The 11,934-nt window shown below is 37.3% G+C and overlaps 1 non-coding gene across 1 annotated transcript; it reads right to left on the bottom strand.

Annotated features, from left to right (window-relative positions):
* Window positions 1–7,536: 7,536 nt before the first annotated feature.
* On the bottom strand, window positions 7,537–7,609 carry TRNAR-CCU (transfer RNA arginine (anticodon CCU)). The gene has a single exon. It is a non-coding gene; the product is annotated as a tRNA-Arg (tRNA).
* Window positions 7,610–11,934: the final 4,325 nt, after the last annotated feature.

The following is an 11,934-nucleotide window of genomic DNA, read 5'->3' as shown; positions in this document are numbered from 1 at the left end:
GTTCGCGATTGTATATACAGTCAACCATTTTAACTTCTGGGCCACCATGTCCACCATTCGGTTTGTGCACAAAACAAACAACTTTTTACCCTGGAAAATACAAACTGAAACATGGGTGCACAGAAAATACACATAAAAAGAGACCAATATCGGCTTGACGGACGGACGGACGGACAACAAAGTGATCCTATAAGGGTTCCGTTTTTTCCTTGCGAGGTACGGAACCCTAAAAACACTAACACTGAGGTTAATAATACTCCAACGGCGTAATTGAAATATTTACTGCCACTAGATGTCGCTGGCAACCGCGAAGACACACGACGCGTTAATAGTGCTAGAAATGTACTAAAACATACTTTATTGCATATTCTAACGTGAATTATCAGTTGTAAATCTCATATACCAACGTGTCCCAGATTTTATATTGAATTTGTAAAGAAGTTTTATCAAACAGTGCTTATTTATCTGTTAAATAGTTAGTGAATTAATAGTTAGGTTTTAATAGTCTCAATAAATAATTAAAGATTACGTTTTGTGGCTCTCAAGGCCAATCATAATGCTAATACAATTCACTTTTATTAGCATGCTGGCATGGAAATGCAAAATTTTTTTTTTTTGGTTTACCTCATTGGATTCATATTTGCTCCTATGGTAGCTTTACCTGCCACAAGTGTCCTAACTAACTGTGCCCTATATTACGAAGCTACAAGTTACAAGCGGTAGTCTTTGTTTAAAAGCATGCATTGAAAAGAGACTACCGCTTGTAAATTAAAATTATAGCTTCGTGAAACGGGCCACTGGACGACCAGGAAATCCGAGCAACAAACCGAAAATTTTAATCTCTGTGGCGTTATCCATAAGTGATGACTCCTATTTTGAACATGAAACTACCGTGAGACTCTCTTCGGAGACGAAGACGAAGGGCTACGGATTAGCCCGAAACATGTCGAGCTAAACTCGATTTAAGACGTGAGTTATCCGGGTCAATATATTTAATATGATGACTCCTATGTTCCAATTTAGCTAGCGCAAGAAATGTTGTAGAAGTGGTACATTATTTCTTGCGCCTTTCCTTCTAGAACTAAATCAAATGTAAGAGAGCGGCTGTCCACTTTCACATTAGGTAGGTACACGTTTTATAAAACCCACGAGAAGATAGAAGTTACTTTTTTTGGTTCACTAATGTTTCGCAACTAACGTTTTGCAACCTGATTCATTTCGCAACTTTTCATTTTGCAACTGTTTAATATTTCTGAAACTGTAAATATTTCAGGATTTTATAAAATTAATCTAACCTAATCTAAAGAACCCTTGGAACACGATAAATCCTGAAATATTTACAGTTTTAGAGATTGCGAAATGAAAAGTTGCGAAATGAATCAGGTTGCCAAACGTTAGTTGCGAAATAAACGGAAACCTTTTATTACAAGCTTTTATTTAATTTCACATGTCCCGTTGTCTGTCTGTCTGGCTGTCTGTCTGTCTGTCTGTAATCAAATCTTGCAAGTTAAATTCGACCTACTTGTAGTTGTTGGATTAACTTGAAATTTGGTATACTTAAGTAGGTAAATTGCGTGACAATACAATTATCTGGTAGTAGCATTCTGATAGTCCCGCCAGGATTGTCTCCACAGGACGGAACTCTTCAACGGTTAATGGCAATCGACTTGACATTTGGTATGCAAATGTAGTTTGGGTGACAATACAAGTACAGTCAACAAAAAGTGAAGACAACAAAAAAAACTTATTTTATTGAATCTGACCAGCACCGCCGCGATTTATCTCTATCTCAGCTGGTGCTACCTAAGTGATAGCTGGTTTAATGACAACTAAATTAATGTACTCTGACCTTCAATGGCCGTCAGTTATATTTATTACTAAGACATGCACTGTTGTTGGGTCAATCTTGCAAGTTTATTTTGACCCACTTCCAATGGTCGGATTGACTTGAAATTTTATATTAACCCATTCAGTGCCGTTGGCGCCCAACGGCGTCTTGGTGGACCCTCATATTATGCCGCTGACGCCGATGGGCGTCAAATTCAGCTTTCTCTGAATGCCGCTGACGCCGATGGGCGTCTGTTCTGCAGAAGCGTCGGCATAACGGCAAAGTACGTAATTTGGCGCTCAGCAATGAATGGTAATGTAGTTGAATGACAATGCAAGTACAATCAACAAAAAGTAGTTTTGCTTAGCAACAAGTTTTTTAACTCATCCAAAAAACGACGCTAAAAGTGAATGCCAATCTTTACCAGTCCGCATTATTATAAGAATTCACGCAATATAAAGCCAAGGTATTCTAAAATCGGGCACGGCCATTATTTCTACCTGTCTGCAAAGAAAAATGTAATTCTTATTGAATTTAAATGCTTTTAAAAAAAATGTCACAACCGTGAATGTGCCAAGTCTAAAAATGTTGTAGAAAATGCAATTTAGTTTGACGCCAAGTTGTCAGAGACACCTCGCGCGACGTGGTGTTTTTGATTTGTTTTGGCAAAGTTGGCGCCTACCTATGGACTGGCTAGTGTTGCCCGCTTCTTTATCGATAACTCTAAAAGTGTTCGACGCTGTGCTAAGATTACGAGGCCTAAAAAGAAATAGGACCAACTTTGCCCAGAGTAACAGCTTAGAGGAGGATAGATTAAAATCTGACTTGGGCGGTATGTTGAGAACAGGCCTCAACGGCCATTTTGTTCAGAAAAAATGACTTAGTGCTAAGTTTCCAGCAGCAAATTCTTCTGCCCAATAATGGTCTTTCCTAAAGCACTGGTGAAAAAAAAATAACATGTTAACATCGTAAGACCCAACGACCTAAATTTAGGACATACCTACGTAAAAGCTATTGTCCACTTCACTAATTGACATTAAGTTACAAATTCTAATGATCAAAATTTGACGTGGGTCTTACGAGGTTAAAGAGCCCTGTATTGTACTGTACGGCATACTTACAGAATTAAAGTTTTGACTTTTTAAAATTGAATCTATCGTTATCGATACCCACTACGACACCGACATCCCCCCATCCCTCCCCACTAATGACCACCGCCGCTCACCCAGCCACATCCAGGTGAGACGTCCACACGTCGTTACCACTCATTACCCCCCGGATTTCCGCCGAACTTAGTCGCTAAAACACCGTGTAATTTGTACAGATAACGAAGAGGTAAAGAAATATGAATCTGGAAATAGAAGTCTATTTCGAACGCGAGATTTTTTTAATTATGTTGTTTGTTTGATTTATAGCGGGTTATCTTTTTGTGTGTAGTTTTACGAATGTTGTTTAGAAATAATTTATCAGTTTGAAGGTTGTTTTAAGAGGTTTTGAACGGTTATATGGTGAAGGCTCTTTAGCCTCATCTACAGTTACCATTACGTGAGATGGGAGCGCCTAAGTTCGAAAACTCCTCGCAAGTCATACCGTAATTTTTGTCCGAATCATCTTTTGTCATATTTTTTTCCCCCACTGATCCTTACATTTTTCTCAAATTTTTTATGGTCATCCTATAAAAAACTATAAGTTAGGTTAGGTTTGTTTTATAACAGTTCTGAACAATTATATCATTCAGAGAAAAAAATCTTATGACAAACGATCATTCTGAGAAACATTACATTCGGACTTTCAATAAGGATGCATGCGAGCCGATATATAGACGTCCACGTGAGATAGAGATAAATAATTAAAATAAAATAAACAATAATCATAATTTCTATTATTTCAAGCCACATCTACACTTTTAGGTACTATCAAAGTTTTTTTACCAAAGTTAATTACCATACGTAACACGTTGTCTTATCTTAGCAAGGGACTAGTTTTAATATTTGATATTGTAGTGACTATAAAAATAGGTCCACGTTATATTATGTTAATTCTAACTAGATATTACGGTTCTTAAGATACAGATCTGTGACAGACAACCAGACGACAAAAAAACAGACGGACAGCAAAGCGACAGTGCGGGTTCTATTTATCACACTTCGAATACCAGAACCATAAAAACTAATAGAAGCGCTAATTACGTATAATTTATTAGTCACTCATTGGCTAGAATGAAAAACAAACTAGTGCGGTTACATACAAAATGAAACTAACGTTAGGTACCTACATCATGTTCTACGAAAACATTATCTATTTTAACTCCCTCTTTATTTTTATCACACACGCCATCTTCCATCCAGATACTACACAATATCTCTACAGATAATAAACAGTAGCTGACCAACCATACTGCTTAAAGCCATAATATATCATTAGTGATTTAATACACCTGCTACACAGGTAGATCCCGCCTTAACATCGACCCGCCAGGTGCGCGGCGCGCTGATTGGTCGAGAGCTAAGGTGAGACAGGTGTCTTGGCGCGAACGACCAATAGGAAGACGCCGTGCCTTAGAATACATAAGGTGCAGTTTTCTTTTAAGATACAATTTAATACACTATCTACCTGCAACCTAAATCAACATATCCGTGGCAACTTTATTGGATAATGTTTAAAATAACATGCTTTTGATTTACCTAAACTTTACTAGCGATTCGTCGCGACTTTGCGCAGGTACAGTTTCCAAGATAAAAGCTTTTAAATCAAAGGTACTTCACATTCTTTAGCTCCATTTCCCAAAAACTACATCCGCGCGTCGGTAGTATATTTATCATATAGGTATATAAACCTTCCGTAAAAAAATATCTTGCCTACTGCTAGTGAACAACGCAATTAAATCTGTCGTTTAGTTGAAAAAAAGCTAAGTGTACAGACGTCACGAAGTGACTTTTTTATACTAGGTATACCTATAATAAAAATAAAGGAAATTCTAGGAATGTAGATGTAATTTAAAGTAGACCTAACGGCTTCTTGGCGCGATAGAATCCGGAATACGGAAATTCATCGAAGAACTAAAGTCACCGACATACGAGTAGCTGGAAAAAATATGCAAGTTGAAGTGGCAATGGGCAGGCCACATCGTCACAGACTACCTACTAAGAGCACATCGCTCGGAGAACAGATAACCGTTGGGGGAGAAAAGTAAAAAAGACCACGAACCGGAAGACGAAGCGTTGGCAGGCCTCCCACCAAGTGGACTGACGACATCGTGAGGTTGCGGGAAACCGATGGATGCAAGTGGCGAGTTGTCGTAATTGTGGCGTTCAGCTGTGGAAGTCTTCCGGCTGATGATGACCCAACGGTAACGGTAACGGACCACACAATATTCAGTATTAAGTACATTCCTTTTTTATTTTCAAACAAATGTTGTAAAAAACATTTTTTACAAACACTAAATCCTCACTAAATTTCGAGCAAAACGAACACGAAACAAACCATAAATTAATTCAACCGAGCAAACTTAATATTCAATAATTACACGCCGTATTGGACATTATTTATGTTCCGGTATTTATCTTTAACAGTCTAGGGCTAATAAAATATAAAGTTCAAAGGAGTCTTCGGACTTGAGTGCTTGTTCAGGAGCACTAAATTGTCATGCCGCCGTAGGTGACGGTAGATGATGCTTAGAGCACTAAAACAACTGGAGACAGCACGACAAACCCTCTTACCAAAAGTATATAATTATTTATCAAGAGGTAATCATATGTAACTATATATACTCATTAATTGCAGATGTTTCATTGTTAATGATCGAAAAATATACTACCCAAAGAAAATAGAGACCGTGTGAAATTTGATTGGTACCACGAAAATATTAATAGGTAGATACCTAAATAGAATTATTTATACCATTCTATACCTATAAAAAGATTTATTAATACAACATAAATCAATAGTGTTCATTCCTTTAAATGAAGTTAGATAAAAACGTATTTTTGATTTCATTTTACCTACCGATGAAACTCAATTGGCCCTTTTTTGACTACTTACATAATACCTAATTACTAGTATAAATAGTGTATTTACACCTTTTCCTGTGGGCATGACATTATCTCGTTCCCATTTAGATAAAATTTTAGTTTTATCAGACTCTTAAAAGGAAATTTACAATTTTACTGTATATTTTTTCTACACCATTTAGGTAGTAATTATGCAATTTATAAATAATTTATTGAATCAGGCAGGCGTTGCGGAAGTCCATATCAATGAAATGAACTGACACAATTACTTTACTCACCCGCGAACCGTGACAGGTCGCGGGTGAGTAAAGTAAGTTTTTCAATTCGTTTATGTCATTTATGTTACCTAATTATAATTACAAATAACTTTTTCATTTTTCCCCTAATCCTGCTTATATCCACGTAACTTTATAATACAAATGACTGTAACGCCTCTGGTTGGTTTAATGCTCCAAGAGCACTAGTAGAGCAGTAGCTATATTGTACGCAGAGCCACCGCACTTCTTGGTATACCTTAAGAAATCACGATGGGTATTTTGCACTGGCACGTTGCGTTAAGTTTTGTAGTTGGAACTACTTGGAACGAAGGAAGCAATGGTCTAATGTTGTTGTACAAGGTTAAGGAAAACAAACTGACCAATCACAGTTTAACGTTGTATTGATTACCAGACAACGCATCTCTTCAAGATGGATTGATAACCTGATGATTGATTGATGATTTAAGTTTGAGACCTGTACGAGATCCACCAAAACACATAGTGAATATAAATTAGGCCTCACTCAATGTAATGTTGCGGTAAGCACATTTATCTCGAATGCCAGCGGAAAGTGGTTTACAAAGAAACATGCAAACAGGAATAATCTGTGGCAACACTTGGTCAGTTTAACTGTATTTGAAGGGTGGCCCTTATTTCGCACAACATTAATTGTCCTAATGTATTCGGATAACAGATTTGTCATAGCATAATTGTGCATAACATCGAACTTGCATAATTATAAAAGAGGATAACACTTATCTAGCACAATAATGAATCCACATAATTAATAAATGCATAACATTATTAACTATAATTTTGATTGTTATAAAATGAATTCGCATGATTTTGTCAAGCGAATGAATTAGCTTGGACAGGGCAAAACCGACGCGCTTAGGTAAGGTTTAGAAGGCTATGGCGGGAGCAAAGCGTCGAGTAGCTCCCGCCTTAGCCTTCGATGTTAGGTATTGTTTATAACAGCCCGATAATAGATATTTTCACATAATAGTTCACTTCTCAGATCTAAATGAGTACCTAATAGAACAATGTGAACAATTAAAACAATCATTTTATGTTTATACCTATTGTTTAATACTTATGCAAAGTAATATTATGCTTATTCAATTTATGCCAAATTATCGTTATGCCAATCCACATTATGTGCATTAAAATGATGCGTATTCAGTTATGCGAATTAATGTTATCCATTCTATTATTCCATTATTGAAGATGGCTTAATACTTACTAAATAGAACGGATTTAACTTTTAATAGATTAAATAAAATCAGTTTTAATGAATGGGGTCATTTCTGTAAGTTAAAAGTCAATCACCAATTAATGATCAAAGAAAATAAAAAGATGTTAACAAATTTGACTGATAATTCCAAAATGTAGATAAGTTATTTTTTGTACACAATTTAAAAGCAAAAAGTAAGTTTATTTGTACCCCTGGTGGGACTCGAACCCACAATCCCCGGCTTAGGAGGCCGATGCCTTATCCATTAGGCCACAGGGGCGCCACGAGTGCAGCTCGAAATTATGCTGTAGCCTCTCTAATGCTTACGTTTACGCTGGTTGCATTCATAGTAACGTTGGGAAGTAGTCTTGTGGCGTGATCGCTCACTTGTATTGTATAATCATACTAACTATGCAAATTAACTATGTATTTTAATGACAGTCGCATTGACAACTACATAATGATATAAACATGCTTTACTAGAATGCTTTGTAAAATCTATCTATATAAATAAAATATGAAACGTAAAATGTCTTGCTAAGCGCAAAACTCGGGAACGGCTGGACCGATTTCACTAATTATTTTTTCGTAATTGTCTGGAGAAGGTTTTTATGGAAGAAAACTTATAAAAATGACAACGGGGGCGAAGCCGCGGGCAACGGCTAGTTCATAATATAAATTAATTTGCTATCAATTTTACAGTTAAAATTGAACTAAATTCTGGAATCGGCGGAGTAACTTGTAAAAATCCCCCAAACCGTGATCGGTGGGGTAAAAATAAACACGTGTCTCACTTCCCCCGTGGGGATACGGATTGCCTTTTTATTTACCTATTTCCCGCAAGTGCCCCGTTTTGTATGTTAATCCGAAGAATCTTAGCGGCAGGGGACGTAATGAATTAAAAAAACGTCTGGAGGAGTATTTTATTGGGTAATTTTAAGGTCTTTATGGTGTCGTTGTCATTAATTTGACGGTAAGATGCGTTGATTGAGTTTTAAAATGATTAAATTCGGGGGAAAGGAAGATAATGCATTTCTTACAGGACTTTCTTTTTTGTAAACTGACAGGACAGGCTTTGACTGTAGAAGAATTAAAAAAACCGGGCAAGTGCGAGTCAGACTCGCGCACCGAGGGTTCCGTACACATTTATAGGTATGTAAGTAAACGGGAATCGTGTCTTGAAGATATTTCTCGCTTTTTCCGAGTGATTTAATACAATAATGATTTAATGTATTATCTCTTCTCTTGTTTTGTTTTTGCTTAATTACTAATACTATGGAGACTCTGTTTGTCCGAAATAAAGAATTTGAATTTAATACATCCAGTGTATGCAGAACCCTACTCTTAAGCAAAATGTACGCAGTGTGGGGTCAAATTATATTGGTCATTGCTATTTACAGACAGAAAAAAATCGTGATTTTCAGACTTTTCTAGTTGGTTGTGTTATTATAGTTACCTTCATACCAAATTTTAAGATTCTGAGTTCACGGGAAGTACCCTGTAGGTTTTGATTCCCTTGCGAGTTTCGAAAATTTGCAGATTTGCAAATTTGCAGCATTAACGGCTGCATCTTCTGATTGCGTTGGCTTAGAAGTTTGATTTTTCACAGCTCCAAGGGACAGTAGACCTCAGTATTTGATATAAATTTCAGCTTGATACCTCCAAGCGTTCCCGAGAAAAAGGGTCTTGACCGACAGACAGACAGACAGACGGACAAAAAGTGATCCTATAAGGGTTCCGTTTTTTCCTTTTGAGGTACGGAACCCTAATAAAACTGAGGCCTTATTGTTTAACGTACTTGGAGTCACAATCGTTTTCACCACTTCTTTCTGTCACACAATATAAGACGAGGGTAGAAAGAGATGGAGAATGATCGCGAATGTTATGCCGAGTTTAGACTTGCAAGAAAAATCGTTCAAGTTGCATTACATTGCGGCGCTCGATTGCCCACTACAAACTCGTTGGCTTTACGGCCTCGCAATGTAATGTAACTTGCACGACTTTTCTTGCAATTCTAAACTCGGCTCTAGCTCGTCAGACAGTACAGCCTCAGGCTAGCGACTTTATTATTGCATCTCTACATTCCACTCTACTACGTTCATCATCATCATAATGTCAGAGGAAATACGTCCACTGCTGGTCATAGGCCTGCCCCAAGGCTCTCCACTCAGACCGGTCTTGTGCTTTCCGCATCCACCGTGATCAGGTCGTCGCTCCATCTTGTTGGAGGCCTATCGACACAGCTCGTCTTCGTATCTGATATCATTATGTCAATGCGACGTCTAAAATTTGTACATAGTTCATTGATACAGACCTCGGGAAAGTAACGTCTGAGTTAAAATATCTTGTTGTTAAAAAAACAAGTTTTTTCGTGCGTCTGTTTTTTTTTGGTAGGTATATTTTGTTAACTGTATGTAACTTCATTGTCATTATCTGAGCACTAGTAGGTTATTTTCAACTTTTTTTTTTTATTCGACCGGATGGCAAACAAGCAAGTGGGTCTCCTGATGGTAAGAGATCACCACCGCCCATAAATATCTGCAACACCAGGGGTATTGCAGATGCGTTGCCAACCTAGAGGCCTAAGATAGGACACCTCAAGTGCCAGTAATTTCACCGGCTGTCTTACTCTTCACGCGGAAACACAACAGTGCAAGCACCGCTGCTTCACGGCAGGATTAGCGAGCAGGATGGTGGTACCAATCCGGGCGGACCTTGCACAAGGGTCCTACCACCTGCACTAAGATTTGACTCCCACAAACATAACAGTCAGATAAAAGTAAAAAAAGAACTACTTAACTGTAATTATGACGTACAGTTTTTTTTTCATAGCATGCCTCACCTCACCTTATTTCGTAAGAATAAACGCATTCAGCAGCAAACTAAACACTAACATTTCGTACACACTGACATTATGTAAATATTTATAGTGTCCACATGTTTTGTCTAAGTCGGTTGCTACAATTATGAAAAAACCCGTCAAATCCGTTCACGAATAGTACACGCTGGGTTCTGTACATAATCCTATCCTATACTAATATTATTTGGTCTGGCTCCCGAGCGTTTGGCCCGCCCGTTCCAGTGTGTTATGAATATTGATGCTTACGATAACTATTTGCGTCAACTTCTGATACAAGTAGTTTCTCTTTTAAGTGAAGTATTCATCCTTATATTAGTAGAAATGGGCCTTCGTTTGTATGCATCAATATTCATAACACTGGAACGGGCGGGCAAACCGCTTGTGAGCCACACCCATAAATGTGAAAGTTTGTGAAGATGTTTGGATGTTTGTTACTCAATCACGTCTAAATCGCTGAACCGATTTAGATGAAATTCAGTATACAGATAGTTTGAGTCCCAGGGAAGGACATAGAACAGTTTTTATCCCGGAAAATTGCAAAACTGCCGGAGTAACATAAAGTATGTAATATTTTAAAATGGTATCCACAAAGAAAATTATGGAAGGGGATTTTATTTTTTATTGTAACAATGTGAGGTTCAAATGAAAGCTATAATAAGCCCATTCCAAATATACAGTCAATAGTCACATGGTATTATTTATTTCCGTTCTGAGATTTTACCCATTTTATGTATTTGTTGTAAAATTAATTAGTTTCATTCTCCGTTGATCCACGGAACTCTAGAAACTATTTCTGTATTGATTTATCCCGAGCACCTCTCCCGGACCGAATTAATTGTTTATTTTTAATTCCTCGCACATGACGCTGTTTTGAAATTTTTATTACCTTAATTACAGTCACATTAGTCTATTAATTCAATAAATATTTTTATTGCGCCAATTAATTACTGGATCAGCCGAATGAGTTTTTGGAACATGTTTTTATTCGATAAAATAGTTTTTCTACAAGCTTTAAACTTTTGGTACTGAACCCGGTTTTAGGCTGCATTTCTACTAGTCTAAGATGCGTTTAAGAACGACCGTTACCGAACTGGTTAATGGATGCAACGTACCTATTTTATATTGAATTTAATATGTCAGTAAATATATTGCATATGGGTTGTCTAAAAAATTTAAGTCCAGGATATGATTAATTAATAATAAAAAAATATACGGTTTGGTTAAGAGACAAATTCCATACCAATCGAAAGTATAAAGTGAAGTGAAGTCCATAGAATATGCAAACGTTAGGTTGCCTATTTTTTTTTCCGTCACAGGAGAGGGTAGGCAGGTATAAACAGGTAAATCGATACTAGTAACTTGCACAGGTCTGGTTAATGAATGAAAGTTAAATGAAAATAAAAATTATTTCATTACGAACACGGTGGAATAGGATTGTCTGCGAAAAATCAGTCTTGAATTCCGGTTGTCGAATTTTAAAAAGTGAAATATTTATTGAATCAGGCGTTACTTTGCAGTGAAATACTTTGAAGTGAAATATTGCTGCGAGTGAATATGTGTCGATAATTAGTCTTCTTCTTTTTTGTCGTGTCGCTCTTGGCAGAGCGGTCGTGGTCACATTGAGGCGTCGGTGGTAGAGGCGGACACAGCTCTCCGTACGATCTCCGCCATACCCTTCTGTTGGCACTGTCTGGCACAGTCAGATACGCCGTTTCCTACAGCGGCCTTCACTTGGTCAGTCCAGC

Source organism: Choristoneura fumiferana, chromosome 4 (assembly GCF_025370935.1).
Source record: "Choristoneura fumiferana chromosome 4, NRCan_CFum_1, whole genome shotgun sequence".
NCBI classification, from domain to species: domain Eukaryota; kingdom Metazoa; phylum Arthropoda; class Insecta; order Lepidoptera; family Tortricidae; genus Choristoneura; species Choristoneura fumiferana.
The sequence above is the reverse complement of the archived record's forward strand: the minus strand, read 5'-3'. Positions and strand labels throughout refer to the sequence as shown.